Source organism: Geotrypetes seraphini, chromosome 5, assembly GCF_902459505.1.
Source record: "Geotrypetes seraphini chromosome 5, aGeoSer1.1, whole genome shotgun sequence".
NCBI classification, from domain to species: domain Eukaryota; kingdom Metazoa; phylum Chordata; class Amphibia; order Gymnophiona; family Dermophiidae; genus Geotrypetes; species Geotrypetes seraphini.
The window spans coordinates 251,136,486-251,158,259 of record NC_047088.1 but is presented as its reverse complement, the minus strand read 5'-3'; the positions used below and the strand labels follow the sequence as shown (position 1 = coordinate 251,158,259).

At 45.4% G+C, this 21,774-nt stretch overlaps 1 protein-coding gene across 3 annotated transcripts in view; it reads right to left on the bottom strand.

The window, feature by feature from the left end:
• The window catches only part of LOC117361349, a 141,312-nt gene that overhangs the window by 77,631 nt on the left and 41,907 nt on the right, over nucleotides 1–21,774 (bottom strand). The gene's annotated exons all lie outside the window — the stretch shown is intronic.

Genomic DNA, 21,774 nt, shown 5'->3' with positions numbered 1-21,774 from the left:
AAAGACTAAAAAGGTTAGGGCTCTTCAGCTTGGAAAAGAGAAGGTTGAGGGAAGATTTGATTGAAGTACACAAAATCCTGAGTGGAGTAGAACGGGTACAAGTGGATCAATTTTTCACTCCGTCAAAAATTATATAGACTATTGGACACTCGATGAAGTTACAGGGAAATACTTTTTAAAACCAATAGGAGGAAATATTTTTTCACTCAGAGAATAGTTAAGCTCTGGAATGCACTGCCAGAAGTTGTGCTAAGAGGAGATAGTGTAGCTGGTTTTGAGAAAGGTTTGGACAATTTCCTGAAGGAAAAGTCCAAACTCTGTTATTGAGAAAGACATTGGCCCTGGATCGGTAGCATGGAATGTTGCTACTCTTTGGGTTTTGGCAAGATACTAGTGACCTGGATTGGCCACCACTATTCTTTTTATCTTCATTTGTAGTCTTTTAGTGGGATCCAGACTAGTTTTATGATATATTCTCTTATCCACTAATTGATCTTCTATCTCTTAATGATATTCCTCTTCATCCCTTGAAAACGCTGTGGTAGCGGCGATATAGGTCCCCGTTGGGCCTGTCAATACTTTGCACACTTTAAAGATAAGTGTTGGTTTGCTGTGTAGAAAAAGAAAAAGTAAAAGAATAATGAATTTATGATACAGTAAAAATTGGTTATACACAAAAAAGGTGGTGGTGGTAATTTGGTCAGTGATGGTAATCTATAAACCTGAATAACTTGGTATTGGATGGAAATATCCTGGGATTGAATTATCCCTATCCAAGTGGGTTACTGCGACCATTTTACTCCATGATCGTTTAGTGGGATTTAGCTTGCATTGGGACTGGCAGTGGCCCCACAAGAGGCAGCTGGAAGAGCTGGCAGAGTCCACGGCTGAGGGTGTCAGGCAGCTGATTGTTGGTGGGACCGGTGGAGAGCCGGTGAAGGCATAGAGAACTGTTCAAAGACTTCTTGGGAAGCAGTCTGAGAGACTCAGGGAGCATTGGCTAAATTCTAAGGAGTATCGGGCAGAAGGACCAGCTGGGATGGTGGCAACTGGCAGAAGGACCGGTAAATGGCACTGGAAGCTGCCAAAGACCTGGAAAGCCAATCGAAGGTCAGAGAGGACTCCGAGAAGACCTGGAAGGCAGAGTCCAGGGAGGATCCTAAGAGGAACAGGAGGAGCTGGGAAAACCTGGTCGGGGACGTTAATGGAATGCATGGTGTATGTTTAACCCTATTTATGTTGTGTTTTAACAGAGTTCAGAAGAGAACAAAGGTGCCAGGGGGAGGATATGTGACAGGTAATACCGCTCGGCCTGGTCACATGATCACAGCTCTGGAGATGGTTTAGATAAGCTGGAATGAGCTCTGATGGGAACCACTGTAGTTGGAACCTAAGGACAGTACCAGGCAGACTTCTATGGTCTATGGCCCAGAAATATCAAAGGAAAAAAAAACAATTTAATCATGAATTTATAATGTCTGTACCTATTGGGAAGACTGAATGGACCATTCAGGTCTTTATCTTCTGTCATTTACTATGTTATTATGGTGGCAACAAACACTTATGCTTTAATCTCTTTTTCTCTCTTTTTTAAGGCAGCCTGGAACTGAAAAAAAATGGGCCTAAAGGGGGCTGGAGTTGGATTCTAAACCCCAAATAGATACTGACTATCTGACTAAACATACTCTCACATTGGAAGTCTTGTTCCAGACATTAGTGAGAGGTGAATGTATGGGGCTCTGCAAATCTCTTCTATGGAGACCAATCTCAAGTGGGCTATCAATCAATGCTCCCTCTAAGGCAGGGGTCTCAAAGTCCCTCCTTGAGGGCCGCAATCCAATCGGGTTTTCAGGATTTCCCCAATAAATATGCATGAGATCTATGTGCATGCACTGCTTTCAATGCATATTCATTTGGGAAATCCTGAAAACCTGACTGGATTGCGGCCCTCAAGGAGGGACTTTGAGATCCCTGCTCTAAGGAGTAGCCTGGTGTGTGCATTGTTTGAGTGAAAAAAACAATTTTTTTATACCAGTATTAGCAATACATTGCTGTATATAGCAAAAAAATAAAATAAAACAGCCTTCCACCAAACATATGACACTTGATTTAGTTTAGTTTAATTAATTTTAATATTTTATTTGAAAGTTGGGTCAGGTCAGTATTTTTGTGAGGGACCATGTAATGGCCATATAAAATGTATGAATGATTGCTCACACCCTCTGCTTAAAGGGAATATAGCTATCAATACTGCCATAGCTCTTGACACAGCTGTCAGAACATGATCTGTAGCCAGGACCTGCCCTGAGTTCTATAATATCCTCCTGCAAAAGGTGGGAAAGAGGTAGCAAGCCATTTTTGAAGGGTAGCACTTGCCACCCTGTGCTAACCCATAGCTCAGGAGGTATTTTAAAGTTGGTCATATAATGATGGTATCCCAATCAATTTTTAAAATCCACTGGTCTAAGGTTACATTACATTAGTGATTTCTATTCCGCCATTACCTTGCAGTTCAAGGCGGATTACATAAGAATTGTCATGAAGTTACAAGATATATAGGTGGATTACATAAGAATTGTCAAGAAATTAAGGTAATACGTGTTGGGTAATTAGAACATTTTAGATTTGATAGGAGTAAACAGTGTGGTAGGTGGAGCTTGGGAAGGAACAGGTCATGTTAGATAGGTTTTATGTATTTTTTGAAGAGTAGAGTTTTTGTTTCTTTTTTGAAGGTTTTGTAGTCTGTGGTCGTACAAGCAAAAGGAAAAGTTTTATTTATTACACATACTGAGTAGAACCTCACCACTGAGCCACCTATCAACTTAGACTCTAAAATAACATCTGTTGTTCAGAAACCTCTGTTGTCAAAAAAAGGCTTGCCAATTAATAGTAATATTCAATCCTTGTGGTTGCAAACGGTCAATCCACCTTTGCTCAGTTTGCAACAACTTCTTCCCTCTATCTCCCCCTCTTATTGAAGCTGGTATGTGGTCTAAAATCATACATTTTAACTCACCAAAAGTATGATTCTGTGCTAAACAATGTGCTACAAGCGGGGCCTCTTTTCTTTTGAGTTTTAAGCACGATTTATGTTCCCCATTCTTATGTTGAATTGCCTGGTGGTTTTACCCACATAAATCTTTTGACAGGGGCATAAAATTGTATACACAACAAAACTTTTCCTTTTGCTTGTAAACTTGCTTACCTATAGCACTTACAGTCCCCTTTTTGGTCAAGTCTCAGATGTATTCTCTAATTCCAAATTTTGCAAATTTTAAAGTCTGAGACAGCTGGCATTTTTGCCCCCATTATTTACTATGGGTACAGTTGAGTTACTATCTAGGAAGGTAGATCGATACCGGATATGACGTCAGCCGCTGGTGTCTCCCTTAAGTATGGATTAGCTCTTTAAAAATAAAAACAAAAATTAAAATAAGAAGATAGATGCATTGAGTTTTAAATACTGAGCGGCTGCTGTTTACATTTACATTTTCAAATCTTTCATGCCTGTTTGCTAAAATATAAGGTTTAAGTTCGGAGAATTTATATTAGAACACTAAATCTCCGGATGTGACGTCAGACGCCGTCGGACTAGTATTTAATCTCGCTCGTCTGGATAGAAGAGGAAGGACGACGACGAAGATTAAAACGGCGGATACATCGGGCTGTGATAAGATGTAGTCTCCCCACAGTTAAAATTTAGAACTTGCTGGCATAAACAGGTATGCTAAAAAATTTCAAACAATTCCTTGGGTATTTGAAAGTTGAGATGTAATACTAATGTGCTCTTAGTATAACTGATAGTTGAGAAGAGTTGAAGTGCAAAGTGATATAGCATTGGATAGTCTTATTTAAAAGTCTTTTAGAAAACACTGAATATTTCATGCATGTTTCCGAATGTTTCGCTGCTGTAGGAGAGGGAGAGATACCTACAGCAGCACACGAGGCATCAGGAGCAGGAGAGGGCTAAGGCAGCGCGAAGGCGAGCGGCAAACTTCCAACGAGGCTTCGGGGTAGCGGCGTGTAGCCCCGCCCACCCCCACCGCATCAGCAGTTGGCGCCGGGCCCCTCCATAAAAGGAGGAGAGCCGACGGTCAAGCCACTGCTGTAGGAGAGGGAGAGATACCTACAGCAGCACACGAGGCATCAGGAGCAGGAGAGGGCTAAGGCAGCGCGAGGGCGAGCGGCAAACTTCCAACGAGGCTTCGGGGTAGCGGCGTGTAGCCCCGCCCACCCCCACCGCATCAGCAGTTGGCGCCGGGCCCCTCCATAAAAGGAGGAGAGCCGACGGTCAAGCCACTGCTGTAGGAGAGGGAGAGATACCTACAGCAGCACACGAGGCATCAGGAGCAGGAGAGGGCTAAGGCAGCGCGAAGGCGAGCGGCAAACTTCCAACGAGGCTTCGGGGTAACGGCGTGTAGCCTCGCCCACCCCCACCGCATCAGCAGTTGGCGCCGGGCCCCTCCATAAAAGGCGGGCCAACGGCGCGCAGCCGTTCGGCGCGCGGCGAAGGCGAGCGGCAAAGGCGCTCGCCTTAGCGAGAGCGCCTTTGCGAAGGGCCTTGAGAAGAGCCTAATCTAAACTCTTCGATCAATCACACTCTTCCTCCTCTCTTCTCGCAACCATACACCTTCTTACACTCTCAGCCAGATAGTTAATCCTTTCTTCTCACACCCATACACTCTCTTACACTCTCATACACTCTCTTACACTCTCTTACACTTAAATACACCCATACACTCTCTTACACTTAAATTAAAAAAAAAAAAAAATAACAAAAAAATAACAAAAAAAAATCTTCTTCTTTCTCCTTACATACTCTCTAACGTCTCACTCTTTTCTTTACAGAACTAAATTGCTCTAACTTGGAAATGGCAGGGAGGACACGGAGTACCAAAGCTACGATCAAGATCGACACTCCAGCATCCGGAGGGACACAGAGGACGCTCGAGGTCTGTACACAGAAGGCAGAGGGCAACATGGTTCAGAGGGCAGAGGTCTCAGTGCAGACCGAGACCTCCCCCCCCCCCTCTCTAAGTGCACTGCAGTCTCTACGCAGACAGAGGAGCTAGGAAACTTAGGCGAAGATACCCTGCAGGAACTACTGAGCCTCAGGGAGGAGGTAAAGCGCCTGAGGAGCATAAGAGATGACGAGGCCTTCATCGACGACGCTATTCTGGAACTATCACACATCACAGAGAGAACCCACGACAGGTCCATTCTCGACATACCCAAACCTACAGCACTAAACACGTTTGGTATATAGGAAATGATTGGAGATTCCGGTCCCTGGCAGCTGGTAACCTCTTCTACTGGCAAGCAAAGAAATCCCCCCCATTCTCACCTTCTTCTTCTTTTTCTCTCAAACAGGGCAGTTCAACACCAACGCCACGACTTTCCCTGAAAAACAGATTTCACGTCCTTCAAGAAGGAACTGACGAGGATGAAGCAGAGGAGGATTCCGAACACAGAACACCGGCTGCGGTTCTCGATGCTCGATCTACCCCCCCTCGGAAGGAGCGTAGAGTGGTGGTCATCGGAGACTCCATGCTAAGAGGCACCGAAGGACCAATTTGCAGACCAGATTTGCAGTCAAGGGAGGTCTGCTGTCTCCCTGGAGCCAGGATCCGCGACATCACCACCAGTATAGACAAACTTCTAAAACCTACTGACCATTTCCCTATGTTTCTCATTCATGTAGGTACCAACGATACTGCCAGAAGCACATCAGACAGCATCCCTAAAGACTTCGAGGCCCTGGGAAGGAAGCTAAAGCAGACAGGAGCACAGGTGGTCTTCTCATCAATCCTCCCGGTAAGAGACAAAGGCAGAGACAGGGAAGAGCGCATCCATAGGACCAACGAGTGGCTTCGCGAATGGTGTTTAGAGACGAACTTTGGATTCCTAGACCACGGAGCAGCGCTACAAGGACTACAGGGACCTGATGGACTTCACCTAACAAAGAGAGGCAAGAAAGTTTTTGGACATCGACTAGCACATCTACTTCGGAAGGCTTTAAACTAGGTAAGTTGGGGGAGGGTTCACACATACATACCAGAGCAGTAAGGATCCATCCTGATGAAGCAAGTAAAACCCACACTTCTGAGCCTAAGGTAAGTACCCATAGTATACACACTTCTGAGCCTAAGGCAAGTACACTAATGGGGATAGGCAAATCATCACAAATTTGGAGAGCAATGTATGTTAATGCACACAGCTTGGGCAACAAAATCCTGGAACTAGAAACAGAAATAAGGAATGCAGACCTTGATATAATAGCGATATCCGAGACCTGGTTCACAGACTCGCATGGGTGGGATATGGTTATACCAGGCTACAATCTACTTCGTCGGGACAGAGAGGGCAAATTAGGAGGGGGGGTAGCACTATACACTAAGGATAATATCAAAACTACCAGGATCACAGAGGTTAGATACACAGGGGAATCACTTTGGGTAAACCTGACCAGAGGGAACGAAAAATGCCTTTACCTCGGTGTGGTATACAGGCCTCCGAGACAAAAGGAAGACGAAGACAAAGAATTGATTGAGGACATAGAGAACATCACTTTGCGTGGTGACACAGTACTGTTAGGCGACTTCAACATGCCAGATGCAGACTGGAACACCCTCTCAGCAACTACGAGCGGTAGCGAGAGAATAATAACCTCCATTAAGGGTGCACAACTAAAACAAATGGTATTAGAGCCCACCAGGGAAAAAGCAATACTGGACCTGGTACTCACAAATGGAGACAGTGTCTCGAAGTATCAGTGGGAGACACACTGGGCTCCAGCGACCACAACATGGTATGGCTCAACCTCAGGAAAGGCTTCTCTAAATCAAACACAGCAACGAGGGTCCTCAACTTTAGGGAGGCAGATTTCGACCACATGAGAGACTTTGTCCATCAAAAGCTGCAAAACCATGCAGAAACTGACAACCCGGAAAATATGTGGTCAAACCTAAAATCCATCCTGAACGAAGCATCTAGCCGCTACGTAAAAACAGTAAGCAAACGCCGGAGAAACAAAAAACCACAATGGTTCAACAAGGAAATTTCTGACCTCATTAAAATGAAAAAAGAAACATTTATTACCTACAAACATCTTGGGAAAAGGGAAGCAAAAGAAGACTATCAGGCCAGATCTAAGGCTGTCAAAAAGGCAGTCAGGGAAGCCAAACTTCAAACGGAGGAAGATCTAGCACGGAACATTAAAAAAGGGAACAAATCCTTCTTCAGGTACATTAGCGACAGGAAGAGAAACAAAAATGGAATAGAACGCCTTAGGAAATCAGATGGAAACTACGCAGAATCTGATACTACCAAAGCAGAACTGCTAAACGAATACTTCTGCTCAGTATTCACCTGTGAAGCACCGGGAGATGGTCCGAAACTACAAATAAGAAACAGCCAAAATGACCTGTTTCGTGATTACGAGTTTACACCTAGTAATGTCTACCACGAACTTTCAAGACTCAAAGTAGACAAAGCTGTGGGGCCAGACAATCTACACCCCAGGGTACTCAGAGAGCTGAGTGAAGTTCTGGCTGAACCACTATCCGTACTCTTCAATCTTTCCATGCGCACGGGAATAGTACCCCTAGACTGGAAAACAGCTAACGTAATTCCACTCCACAAAAAGGGCTGCAGAACGGAGACAGGAAATTACAGACCGGTGAGTCTTGCATCCATAGTGTGCAAACTCATGGAAACACTGATCAAACAGGAACTTGACAAAATTCTAGATGAAGAAAATCTACGTGATCCACAGCAACACGGATTCACCAGGGGAAGGTCCTGCCAATCTAATCTGATTGACTTCTTTGATTGGGTGACCAGTCATCTGGATGCCGGTGAGTCCCTTGACGTGATATACTTGGACTTCAGCAAAGCTTTTGATAGCGTTCCACACCGCAGGCTGTTGAACAAACTAAAATCGATGGGATTAGGGGATACATTCACAACATGGGTAAGGGATTGGCTAGATGGTAGGCTTCAAAGGGTGATGGTAAACGGTACCCCCCTCCAAAACGTCAGCAGTGATGAGTGGAGTACCTCAGGGCTCCGTCTTAGGGCCGATTCTATTCAATTTATTCATAGGAGATTTGACCCAAGGACTTAGAGGACAAGTATCACTGTTTGCCGACGATGCCAAACTATGCAACATAGTTGGCAAAAGCAGTGTGCCTGACTTTATGACGCAGGACCTAAGACAGCTTGAACAGTGGTCATCAACTTGGCAGCTGGGCTTCAATGCTAAAAAATGTAAGGTAATGCACCTAGGCAAAAAAAATCCACACAGAACTTACACACTAAATGGTGAAACCTTGTCCAGGACCACGGTGGAACGTGATTTAGGAGTGATCATTAGCGACGATATGAAGGCTGCCAATCAAGTAGAGAAGGCATCGTCCAAGGCAAGACAAATGATGGGCTGTATCCGTAGGGGTTTTGTCAGCAGAAAACCTGAAGTCATAATGCCGCTGTACAGATCCATGGTGAGACCTCATCTCGAGTATTGTGTTCAATTCTGGAGACCACACTACCGAAAAGATGTGTTGAGAATTGAGTCGGTTCAGCGAATGGCTACCAGGATGGTTTTGGGGCTCAGGGAACTCACGTATGAAGAAAGGTTAAAAAAACTGCGGATGTACTCACTGGAGGAGCGAAGAGAGAGAGGGGACATGATTGAGACCTTTAAGTATATTACTGGGCGTATAGAGGTGAAAGATGATATCTTCAGTCTTATAGGGCCCTCAGTAACCAGAGGTCACTCGCTGAAAATCAGGGGAGGGAAATTTCAGGGTGATGCGAGGAAGTACTTCTTCACTGAAAGGGTGGTAGATCATTGGAACGAGCTGCCTCAGAGGGTGATTGAGGCCAGCAGCGTGTTAGATTTCAAGAGAAAATGGGATATTCATGTGGGATCTCTAGGAGAGTAAGAATCAGGGAGAGGGTCATTGGTATGGGCAGACTCGATGGGCTATAGCCCTTTTCTGCCGTCAATTTCTATGTTTCTATGTTTCTATGTGTTCATTAACGCGAATATAAATGTAAGTTCTTATGTTAGTTACATATTTTAACATTTGAATTTAAATCCCATTTGTTTTATTTGTAGTTTAAACACTGGTGCCTTTCCTGACGAAGCTCTTCTACCACGAGCGAAACGGAGATCTTCCGTAAAAGTAAAGAACAAAAAACTAATAAAGTAATTTTGATAAAATTGAAAATAGGAGAATATACAACTTGTTGGTTATTGGCTTGTAACATACATCGGGCCTTTAGCTGTGAGCGCTTGAGATCCTTAAGTATTTCTCCTTTATATCTAGGTGGATATCTTCTTGTGTTCTAGCCACTTGATGATAATTTAGTGTGTTTCACAGAAATTTTTAAGGTGATTGGTATTTAAATAAGAAACCAAGAACTGGACTTAGAGATATTTGGAGCATTGAGATTAAGCATCAAATTAGTGCATCTCAATGGCCACGTAGTTGGTCCTGGAGGATGAAGTGTACAATGTCTGCATCTATGAGGCAAACATGGTTTTTCCTGTTGCATAGAGCAGTGTTTTTCAACCTTTTTTGGGCAAAGGCACACTTGTTTCATGAAAAAAATCACGAGGCACACCACCATTAGAAAATGTTAAAAAATTTAACTCTCTGCCTATATTGACTATATATAAAGTAATTCTCTTGAATAGGAATCAAATAAACACAAAGAAAGTATTTTATAATTACTTTATTACGAAAAGCACAGTTACTTACCGTAACAGGTGTTATCCAGGGACAGCAGGCAGATATTCTTGACTGATGGGTGACGGCACCGACGGAGCCCCGGTACGGACAATTTTAGAGTGATTGCACTCTAAGAACTTTTTAGAAAGTTCTAGCTCGGCCGCACCGCGCACGCGCGAGTGCCTTCCCGCCCGACAGAGGCGCGCGGTCCCTCAGTTAGTATAAGCCAGCTAAGAAGCCAACCCAGGGAGGTGGGTGGGACGCAAGAATATCTGCCTGCTGTCCCTGGATAACACCTGTTACGGTAAGTAACTGTGCTTTATCCCAGGACAAGCAGGCAGCTATTCTTGACTGATGGGTGACCTCTAAGCTAACAAAAAGAGGGATGGAGGGAAGGTTGGCCATTAAGAAAACAAATTTTGTAATACAGATTGGCCGAAGTGACCATCCCTTCTGGAGAATGCATCCAGACAATAATGAGATGTAAAAGTGTGAACTGAGGACCAAGTAGCAGCTTTGCAGATTTCCTCAATAGGAGTGGAACGGAGGAAAGCTACAGATGCTGCCATTGCTCTGACTCGATGTGCCGTGACAGAACCTTCCAGTGTCAGTCCGGTCTGAGCATAACAGAAAGAAATGCACGCTGCTAGCCAATTAGACAACGTGCGTTTAGAAACAGGACGTCCCAATTTGTTCGGATCAAAGGACAGAAAAAGTTGGGGAACTGATCTGTGGGGTTTCGTACGCTGCAGATAGTAAGCAAGAGCCCTTTTACAATCCAAAGTATGCAGAGCTTGTTCCCCAGAATGAGAATGAGGTTTTGGAAAGAAAACCGGTAGAACAATGGATTGGTTGAGATGAAATTCCGAGACAACCTTGGGGAGAAACTTTGGATGTGTACGCAGAACCACCTTGTCATGATGAAAGACCGTAAAAGGTGGATCTGCAACCAGTGCATGAAGCTCACTGACTCTCCTGGCAGAGGTAAGAGCAATAAGGAAAAGTACCTTCCAAGTGAGAAATTTGAAAGGAGAAGTAGCTAAAGGTTCAAATGGAGGCTTCATTAAAGCTGAAAGAACCACATTGAGATCCCAGATAACCGGAGGGGCTTTAAGAGGTGGTTTCACATTGAAAAGCCCACGCATGAACCTGGATACCAGGGGATGAGCTGAAAGAAGTTTTCCATGGACTGGCTCATGAAAAGCTGCAATGGCACTGAGGTGGACCCTGATGGAAGAGGACTTCAGGCCAGAATCAGACAAAGAAAGAAGATAATCCAACAACGTCTCCACCGCTAGGGAAGTGGGATCAAGATGATGAAGAAGACACCAGGAAGCAAACCTCGTCCACTTTTGATGGTAACATTGTAGAGTGGCTGGTTTCCTGGAGGCATCCAGAATGGAACGAACGGGCTGAGATAAAAGAGTATCAGTCGAGTTCAGCCCGAGAGATACCAAGCCATCAGGTGTAGAGACTGGAGGTTGGGATGCAGAAGGGTTCCCTGCTGTTGCGTAAGCAGAGAAGGAAACAGAGGAAGAAGAAAAGGTTCCCTGGAACTGAGTTGAAGTAGAAGGGAGAACCAATGTTGCCTGGGCCACCTCGGAGCAATCAGAATCATGGTGGCTCGTTCCCTCTTGAGCTTGAACAAGGTTCTCAACATGAGAGGCAGAGGAGGGAAGGCGTACAGGAACAGATTCGACCAGTCGAGGAGAAAAGCATCTGCTGTCAGACGGTGTGGAGAGTAAAGTCTGGAGCAGAATAGGGGCAGCTGATGATTGTGAGGAGCTGCAAAGAGGTCTATCTGAGGAGTGCCCCATTGATTGAAGATAGAGTGCAGAGTTACGGGATCGAGTGTCCACTCGTGAGGTTGGAGAATTCTGCTGAGTTTGTCTGCTAAGGAATTCTGTTTCCCTTGAATGTATATAGCTTTCAGGAAGAGATGATGATCTATGGCCCAAGTCCAGATCTTCTGGGCTTCCTGGCATAAAAGGCGAGAGCCTGTCCCACCCTGTTTGTTGATGTAGTACATCGCAACCTGATTGTCTGTGCACAACAGAAGGACCTGAGGAAAGAGAAGGTGTTGGAAGGCCTTGAGGGCGTAAAACATCGCTCTGAGTTCCAGGAAATTGATTTGATGTTTCCTCTCCTGGACTGACCAAAGACCTTGAGTCTGGAACTCGTTCAAGTGAGCTCCCCATGCATACAGAGAGGCGTCGGTGGTGATGACTAGTTGATGAGGAGGCTGATGGAACAGAAGACCTCTGGATAGATTTGAGGATACCAACCACCATTGCAGAGACTGACGAAGAGATGATGTCACAGATATGTGTCGTGAGCAAGGGTCCGACGCTTGGGACCACTGGGTCGCAAGGGTCCATTGAGGAGTGCGCAGATGAAGACGGGCACGAGGTGTGACATGAACTGTGGATGCCATGTGTCCCAAGAGCACCATCATTTGCCTTGCTGAGATGGACGGCAGAGGAAGTACCTGGTGACATAGAGACTGAAGGGTCTGAAGACGATTGGATGGCAGGAAAGCTCTCATGAGGAGTGTATCTAGGATCGCTCCAATGAATTGAAGTCTCTGAGTGGGAATGATATGGGATTTGGGTAGATTGATCTCGAATCCCAGAAGTTGTAGAAACTGGATGGTTTGGTTGGTGGCCAGAAGGACCGCTTGGGCAGAAGTGTCTTTGATCAACCAATCGTCCAGGTAAGGAAATACATGCAGGTGGTGAGAGCGTAGAAAAGCCGCCACCACAATGAGACATTTGGTGAATACCCTTGGAGATGAGGCAAGACCGAAGGGCAGCACCTTGTACTGGTAATGACAATGATTGATCATGAATCGGAGATATGGTCTTGAGGTTACATTGATCGGTATGTGAGTGTAAGCCTCTTTGAGATCGAGGGAGCATAGCCAGTCGTTTTGATTTAGAAGGGGATAAAGGATGGCTAAAGAAAGCATCTTGAATTTTTCTTTTACTAGATGAATGTTGAGATCGCGAAGATCCAGGATGGGTCTGAGATCTCCTGTCTTTTTGGGAACTAGAAAGTAGCGGGAGTAGAATCCCTGCCCCTTTTGATCTAGAGGAACTTCCTCTATAGCGTTCAGAAGGAGGAGGGATTGGACCTCCTGAATAAGGAGGGCTGATTGAGGACTGTTCAAAGCAGACTCTTTTGGCAGGCTTTGAGGTGGGAGAGTCTGAAAGTTGAGAGAGTAGCCGTGGTGGATGATGTTGAGGACCCATTGGTCCGAAGTGATTACTTCCCACCGGCTGAGGAACAGAGAAAGTCGACCTCCTATTGGTTGAGGCAGGAGAGCAGGAATAGGGATACTGGCTATACTGCGGAGAATGAAGTCAAAAGGGCTGTGACTTTTGCTGAGGAGGTTGTTTTACAGCTTGTTGCTGTTGCTGTTGTCTGGGAGGCTGACGTTGCTGTTGCCTCTGACGTCTAGGTTGTTGAGCAGTGGTAGGCAATGGACGGGCTGTGAAACGGCGTTGATAGGCCGATTGCTGCCTGTATGGTCTTGGCGGAGGAGGCTTCTTTTTATTCTTGAGCAGGGTATCCCAGCGCGTCTCATGAGCAGAGAGCTTTTGTGTGGTTGAGTCCATGGAATCCCCAAAGAGCTCATCCCCTAGACATGGGGCATTGGCTAACCGATCTTGATGGTTAACATCAAGCTCGGATACCCGAAGCCAGGCCAGACGACGCATAGCTACTGACATTGCTGTCGCTCTGGATGTAAGTTCAAAAGTGTCATATATGGATCTCACCATAAACTTACGCAATTGGAGAAGAGACGACAAGCATGTGTGAAAAGCGGAATGCTTACGTGAAGGAAGATATTTCTCGAAAGAAGCCATGGTGGTAAGGAGATGCTTTAAATAAAAAGAAAAATGAAAAGCATAATTACTAGCCCTATTAGCTAACATAGCATTTTGGTAGAGCCTCTTACCAAATTTATCCATGGCCCTTCCTTCTCTGCCAGGAGGGACAGATGCATATACACTGGCTCCTGAAGTCTTTTTAAGGGTGGATTCGACAAATAAGGATTCATGTGGTAGTTGAGGTTTGTCGAACCCAGGAATGGGAATTACCTTATATAGAGAATCCAGTTTACGTGGGGCCCCTGGGACAGTTAAAGGAGTCTCTAAATTCTTATAGAAAGTTTCCCTCAAGATGTCATGAAGGGGAAGTTTCAAAAATTCCTTTGGAGGCTGATCAAAATCAAGGGCATCCAAAAAAGCTTTAGACTTTTTGGATTCAGCCTCCAAAGGAATGGACAAGGACTCACACATCTCTTTCAAAAAACTAGAGAAAGAGGAAGTGGCCTGTTTGGAGGATGGGTCAGGGACAGCCGAATCCTCCTCCTCTGAGGAACATTCTCCTTCAGAAAGAAAGGGTTCCTCTGAGTCTCCCCACAGATCAGGGTCCCTTACATGGGAAGAATGGTCCCGAGACTCAGGTGTCGACGTTTGCATGTGTCGGGTTTTGCGCATCGACTTGCCCGACCTCATCGATACCGTGTCCGGAGAAGTTATCGGACGCATCGGTGCCGAAGTCTGCACCGATTGATGGTGAGCTCTCGGCTCCGGTGCAAGGACTGGCATCGATACCGATGAGGTTAGGTGAAGCGGTACCGAACCAGTGGAAGCGGTTAATACGGGTTCCACAATCGGTACCGATACAGGTTGTACAACAACCGGTACCGATGGCTCGGTGCGAACTGGCACCGGAAGGTTCGGTGTCATGATAGCAGGAAGGAGTCGTTCTAATTGCTCCTTCAGCTGCACCTGAAGGATGGCCGTAATGCGGTCATCGAGGGATGGTACCGGTACCGCTTTTTTCTTCTGCGGTACCTGCGGTGCCGCTCGACGCCCCGGAGATGAGGAGCCCGATGTCGAGGGACTCACCTCTATAGGGGCGGAGCGCTTCCGCTGGCGTCGAACCGGCGGCAGGATTGGGCTCACTGCACTCGAGGCCGGAAGACGTTCCAGCGGGGAAGGCTTCTTAGCCGGCTTACCTGACTGTTGGGATGCCGGTGTGGAATCACGTGGCGTCGAAGACGAGGGTGCCGACTGAATCGGTGCCGAAGCCGGAGTCGAAGGAACGGGGTCGGACATCTCGGCACCGAACAACAATCGCTGTTGAATTAAGCGATTTTTTAAAGTTCGTTTTTTCAAAGTAGCACAGCGGGTGCAAGAAGAGGCCTGATGCTCAGGACCCAAACACTGTAAACACCAGTTGTGTGGGTCCGTGAGAGATATAGGCCTAGCACACCGCTGGCACTTTTTAAAACCCGGTTGAGGGGGCATGAAAGGAAAAACGGCTTCCGCCAAATCGAAGGCCGAGGCTTCGATGGTGGCAGAAGGCCCCGCCGGGGAAAACCGAAAATTGAAGAAAAAAATAAAAGATTTTTTTTTTTTTTTTTTTTTTTAACAAAATAAAAGAAAGAAAAAAGGCAAATTAAGCCAAACGTTTACGCGAGCGGGAAGGCAAGTTAGGAAAAAATTTCAACAGCCGTTGAAAACGCGTCTTCTTAGCTCCGCGGAAACTAAGAAACTGAGGGACCGCGCGCCTCTGTCGGGCGGGAAGGCACTCGCGCGTGCGCGGTGCGGCCGAGCTAGAACTTTCTAAAAAGTTCTTAGAGTGCAATCACTCTAAAATTGTCCGTACCGGGGCTCCGTCGGTGCCGTCACCCATCAGTCAAGAATAGCTGCCTGCTTGTCCTGGGATAATAAAAATTATAAAAATTATAAAATACTTTATTCAGTGCGAAACCTGGGCCTGTTTGGCTGAACACAAAGCTGATATTCTGGCTGGAATCGAAGAAAGACACACACGTAGCTCTTCGTCAACAGCTCTCAGTCTCTCTCTGTATTTGGTTTTTATAGCATACAAAAATAGACAAATATACCCTCCATCCTTTTTATTAAACCACAATAGCAGTTTTTAGCGCAGGGAGCTGCGCTGAATGTCCAGCGCTGCTCTTGACGCTCATAGGCTCCCTGCTCTAAAAACCACTATTGTGGTTTAGTAAAAGGTGACCATATTGTAAAATATAGACAGCAGATATAAATTCAGAACTGTGCATAGTAAGTGAAGGGAAGTTTTCATCTCTGGGAATTTACCCAGTTAACTATTAAGTTATTTGGGCAAATTCCTTTGAAAACTGTGGTAATACTGCCTCCACTTTGCTAAATTTAAAATAAAATCATTTTTCCTACCTTGTCTGGTGATTTCTGGTTGCACTTTCTTCTTCTGACTGTGCATCCAATCTTTCTTCCCTTCTATCAGCCTGTATGCTTTCTCTCCTCCACACCTCATTCCCTCCCCCAACTTTTTCTTCCTCTCTCCCTGACCTTTCTTTCTTTCTTTTTTTCTGTTTCTCTTCTTTCCTTCTGTTTCCCTGCCTGCCCCCTTTCTTTCTTTCTCCCTGCCGTTCCCCAAGCCACTGCCACTGCCGCTGCCATCGGGGAACAGGACCCACCAATTGATAACAGGCCCCAAAGCCGACGCCGACGCATGCTCTCCCTGACGTCAATTCTGCAATCGGAGAGGAAGTTCCGCCCAGCCAGGCAGCGATTGGCTGGCCCGAACTTCCTCTCCGACTGCAGAATTGACGTCGGGGAGAAGAAGACTTATCGGCTCGATAGATTAGATCGCCAAGACAAAGTGAGTCCTGGGTGATCGACTCACTTTGCCTTGGCGAGCTACTGGCGCCCCTGCCTCGGGCCCCCTGTTAGCTCCGGGCCCGGCGGCCCTGCGGCACACCAGGCAACATCTCGCGGCACACTAGTGTGCCGCGGAACAGCGGTTGAAAAACACTGGCATAGAGCACTCTGGACCCCTGTTCGTTTACAAAAATTGGATTGCTCTAAGTCTAATAGATGTTGGCATTCTCATCTTGAAGCTGGAACTTTAGATCATTTATTGTTTTATTGTCCATTCATTAAGGCTTTTTGGGAGTCTATTTGGGATCAAATAAATTGTTTGTTAGAGAACCATGTAGCATTGTCATATGACACAATTTTATTTGGCATGACTATGATAGCTAAATGTCAAACATCTGCTAATAATAACAAGCTTTTATTGATATTAACAGGAGTTGCCATCCAACAAATAACACATAATTGGAAGGACTGTAGAAGACTGAATTATTGTTTTTGGTGGTCTTCAGTTTGTCATGTGTATAAAATGGAAAGAGCGTTGGCTGTTCAAAAAGGTTATTATAATAAATTTAAGGATGTGTGGGGACCTTTATTAAATTATAGTAATGTATAAATTACACTTTTCCCAATCTTAATACACATGTGGATTTGGGGGGGGCGATTTCTTGGGTTTTTTTTCATTAAGAATATATAGATGACTAGTCTTATAGCCCGTTACATTAACGGGTGCTAGAATATATGTGTGTGTGTCTCTCTTTATTTATTTTTCTCTCTCTCTCTCCTTAGCCGCTTTCTTTCTTTCTGTCTTTCTTTTTCCTTGGCTGTCCATCACCACCCCTTGCCTGCTCCCCCTGTCCATTCTCCCTTCCTTTTACCTCCCCTGTGTCCACCACCACCCCTTCACAGCTCTCCTTATGCAGCAGCAGCCCTTCTCCCTTTTTAGCTCCCCCCATTTTAGCTCCCCCCTGTCCAGCAGCACCTTCCTTCTCCCCCTGTCCAACATTAGGCCTCCGTTCCTTTTTCTTCACCCACCCCCCTGTCCATCAGCACCTCTTTCCTTCTCCCCCTGTCCAGCAGTAGGCATCCCTTCCTTTATCTCCCCCCCTCCTCCTTCTTATCCCTATGATACAGTTACCTTGCTCTGCCCCTGATCAGAGGTTCCCGACAGCTGCCCAGTTGCACCCATTGGAAAAGTTCCCTCTGCGGCATCCCGCACCCTTCCTGACACGACTCCCGCTGTCTTTCTTTCTGTCTGTCTCTGTCCCTGGCCCCTTTTGTCTGTTTGTCTTTCTGTATATCTCCCTGCACCTGTGTCTTTCTTCTTTTCTTTCTGTCTCCCTTCCTCCCTCTGTCTGTCTGTCCAAAGCAGCATTCCCTCTCCCTCCATTTCCCTCCCCCCATACCAGTTCCCTGTGCACCTGCCCCTGTGTCTTTCTTCTTGTCTTTCTGTCTCCCTTCCTCCCTCTGTCTGTGTGTCCAAAGCAGCATTCCCTTCCCCTCCATTTCCCTCCCCCCACACCAGTTCTACCCCCTTTCCCTTCCCACAGTCGCGACTACAAACGCGATCCTGAGTCCTTTGTCGCCCCCCCCCTTCCCTTCCCTTCCCGCGGGTCCGAGTACACATGGCGATTCAAGCTGCGTGTCCACCAGTCTTCACATGCTGCTTCGGGTCCTTCTACTGGCCTGATTTACTCTGGCACGTCCGGAGCAAATCAGGGCAGTAGAAGGGCCCGAAGCAGCGTGTGAAGACTGCTGACACGCTGCTTAAATTGCCAGTCGGGGCCACGGTAAGGGAAGGGGGGGGCAGCGGAAATCTTCTTCTACCTTGCCTCTCCTCCACCGTCGGGAGTCAGCGCCAGGAGCTTTAACGGCTTGTTGTTGGTCCGCGTTGAAACAATCCCGCGCCTCTTTGAAAATTGTGACGCCGCTGGAGCCGGGAAACGACGGAGAGGGCAGGGGGTGAGCCGCACATGCGCACTTCCTAGCTACAGCTCACAGAAAACGGACCCACGCTTAGGAAGTGCACATGCGCGGCTTACCGTTTTATTATATTAGATTGTCGTAAGATATTATTTTTATGTGGTATATATTAGTTGTATATGACTTTGGGAGGGGGGTGGGGGTTAAATCTTCTTGGTGTATGATATTGAAAATTTTTCAAGTGATGTATTATATTTGGTTGATATTTACAGTACACTTGATGTAAGTTTAAAAATGAATAAAGAAATAAAAAAAAAAAGAACATCGTTTTCCTTACTGATGGATACATGTATTTTAATGGGGGGAGGGGGGAAATTGGATGATTAATATTTTTATTTAATGATCGGATTTCTGTTGAAGAATTGTTGGGTGGGGGGGAAAGGGTTATAATTTATACTTTAATGGATTATATGTATAAGAATGTCAAGTGCTGTATATTTTATTAGTAATGTAATGTTTTAATATTAATCACTTGTTTGTCAGTTTTAAAATGAATAAAGAATTAAAAAAAAAAAAAAAAGGTTTGGTTAATTTCCTAAAAGAAAAGTCCATGGACCATTATTGAGAATGCTGCTTCTTGAATCTTGGAGCTTTTTGGGCTCTGTACATAAAGTTGATCTTCTTAATAGGAGAGACATAGAGCAGGGTCTTCTACATTCTTATCTAACCTTTTATCAGGATTCTGAGAACAGGCACTGTGACAACTCACTTGGGTACGTCAAGATACTGGAGGATATCTAGCGTTTCTGCCTTGGGTTTGTCTTCTATCTCTGACTTAAATGGGTTGGCATAAGTCATCTCTCTCATAAATTCAATAAAAGAGTGCTCTTCCAGTGGGGATTTATGTCTCTTATGAGTTGGGGAAGGATCTAAAGAGTGACTCCCCCCAGGTCTTCCATCAGAGAAAACCTTCGGTTTATCTTCAAACTTCCAGGAGCATTAAGAATCAGACTCAGAAAAATAGTCCAGTTGAGAAGTCTGAGTCTCTTCTTGTCTCAATCTGCTGACCCTCAAGACACTAATGATGTCCGATGCGCCAGTGAAGCTTCCTCACCCAATGAACTAGACATTGGCACTGAATCCGCAGGTAGTACATGGGTCTTGAAGATCAAAGACTGCCTCTATCCTCTCAACATCAGTATTGTCGAAGCAGCAGAATCATGTCAAGCAAAAAACTGCTCCATTTTTCCTCAAATTTCTTCATGAGTTGTTCTGCAAAGGCTGCTACCAAAAAAGGCATGGGATTCACAGTAGGAGTGGCCATATCCTCCTGAATTATTTGGAGTGTATCAAAAGTGTGGTCCCAGATCCGTGGAGGCTGATGCACCCCCCTCTTGATGTCACAAGGAATGAGCAGTCCTCATGTCGAGGGTGCTTGTAGGACATCAGCGATCAGTGCCTTAAAGCTCTTGGTGCCTGGCTCCAAAGAGGTGCCATGTCAAGGTGCCCCAGCTTACACACACCAACCTGCATCAAAGTCTGTTGGCACTGATTAAGATGAGGACAAATCCTTTCTCTTCTTTGGAGACCTATCATCTGGAAAAATAGCCACAGTGAAATCAAACAACTTGATGTTGAATAAAGGAACCTGAATGGATGTTCAAAACCTAGACAGACCTAAAGAGACACAAAAATAAAAGGATAATACACAACAGGGTATAACCGCCAACTCAATTATACACCTTATCCTGGTTGATTTTGGAACTGTGGTGTTGTGCTAGAAGGTAAAATCAATATAAAGTTAAACAAATGAGCCTCCGATAGCAATGTAGGACGTAAAAGTCACAGCTGTACTACAAAAATAGAAGAAACATGAAAAGTGACCAGTCAAGAGGAGTACTGCATGACAGTGACAGGAACTTATAGGGCCAGCCTAAGGGTATCTTAATCCTAGATGATCCTTGAAACGTGCATCACCTTACCTTACCTCCCATCCCAGGGCATCTCAAAGCTTTACTCCTCCATCTCCTCCCCCTTAATCTAGCATCTCCCCTTTTCTATCATCCCTCCCTCCTCCTGGAGTCCATCTTCTCCTTCCCTATTTCCCTCCTATGGTTTCCAGTATCCCTCACCTTCTCTATTCCCCACCCCACCCCCCGTAGTGTCTAGCATATATCTTCTTCCCTATTCCTAACCTCCACAATGGCACTAGCATGTTAGTTAGCTTGCTAACACAATATTCATTGCGCCTGGTATGGGTCCTTGAGCTTCTGCACTTGCTTAAGGTCTGTCAGGTCCCATTCCTTCTTAAAAAGGATGTTCTAAATTGAGGAACCCATCTGGTTTTGTGCATGCACAGATTCTCAGGGCCTCATGCTAGGCGCAACGAGTGTTGTAACAACAAGCTGAGTGACAGAACAGCGGGACTTGGGTGTGATTGTATGTGATGATCTTAAGGTGGCCGGCATAGGATGAAGTTAAGAGGTGATAGGCTCCGGAGTAATCTAAGGAAATACTTTTTTACAGAAAGGGTGGTAGATGCATGGAACAGTCTCCCAGAAGAGGTGGTGGAGACAGAGACTGTGTCTGAATTCAAAAGGGCCTGGGATAGGCATGTGGGATTTCTCAGAGAAAGAAATAATGGTTACTGTGGATGGGCAGACTAGATGGGCCATTTGGCCTTTATCTGCCATCATGTTTCTATGACAAGTCTATACTGTTGTTGAGGTGGTGGGAAGGGAATGAAAGCTGCTGAACACCTTGGAGAGATTTGAAAACATAGACATGTTGATTGCCATGACTGTCCCTCCCCCCAAATTGTGCCTCCCTAAGTAGATGCCTAGTTGCCTAGAGGTCAGGCCGGCAAAGAGAATGTTTACAATTTTAGCCAAATATTCGGGAAAAACTGACAGAAAAATAGTTCTGAGGAAAACGCTTACAAATGCATCTGAATAGACTGGCATGATCATCTATGACAGTGGCAGGCAGGAAATGGCACTCATGTGAAGCTGATCTGGCTCAAAAATTATGAAAGTCATATCTGGAGAAATAGTTTCCATGCTGGGCTCTCTCAGATGACTCACTTATGTTGTGAAGATTTTAGGATCCTGCTTGTTAATGTATCCTGCTGGTTAATTTATATATGAACAGGAATAGTTTGCACATGGTTTAATTCTGCTGGAATTCTGACCAGCTTGTAGTCTATAATAACTGAAATTAAGTGCCAAACTCCAAATACCTATTGGTATGACGCTCTGTGGCTACCATGAAATGTTATAGAGTGGCTCAACAGGAATCATGGGTGTGTTATGAATGATGATGATGCTCTTAGAGACTTCTGAAAACATTTGCATATTAATGTTAGTGCTTGGCTGAAAAATATGTCTCCATAGTCCATCAAAAATGGTCATCAAAATAACAAGACATAACAATTGGCAAAA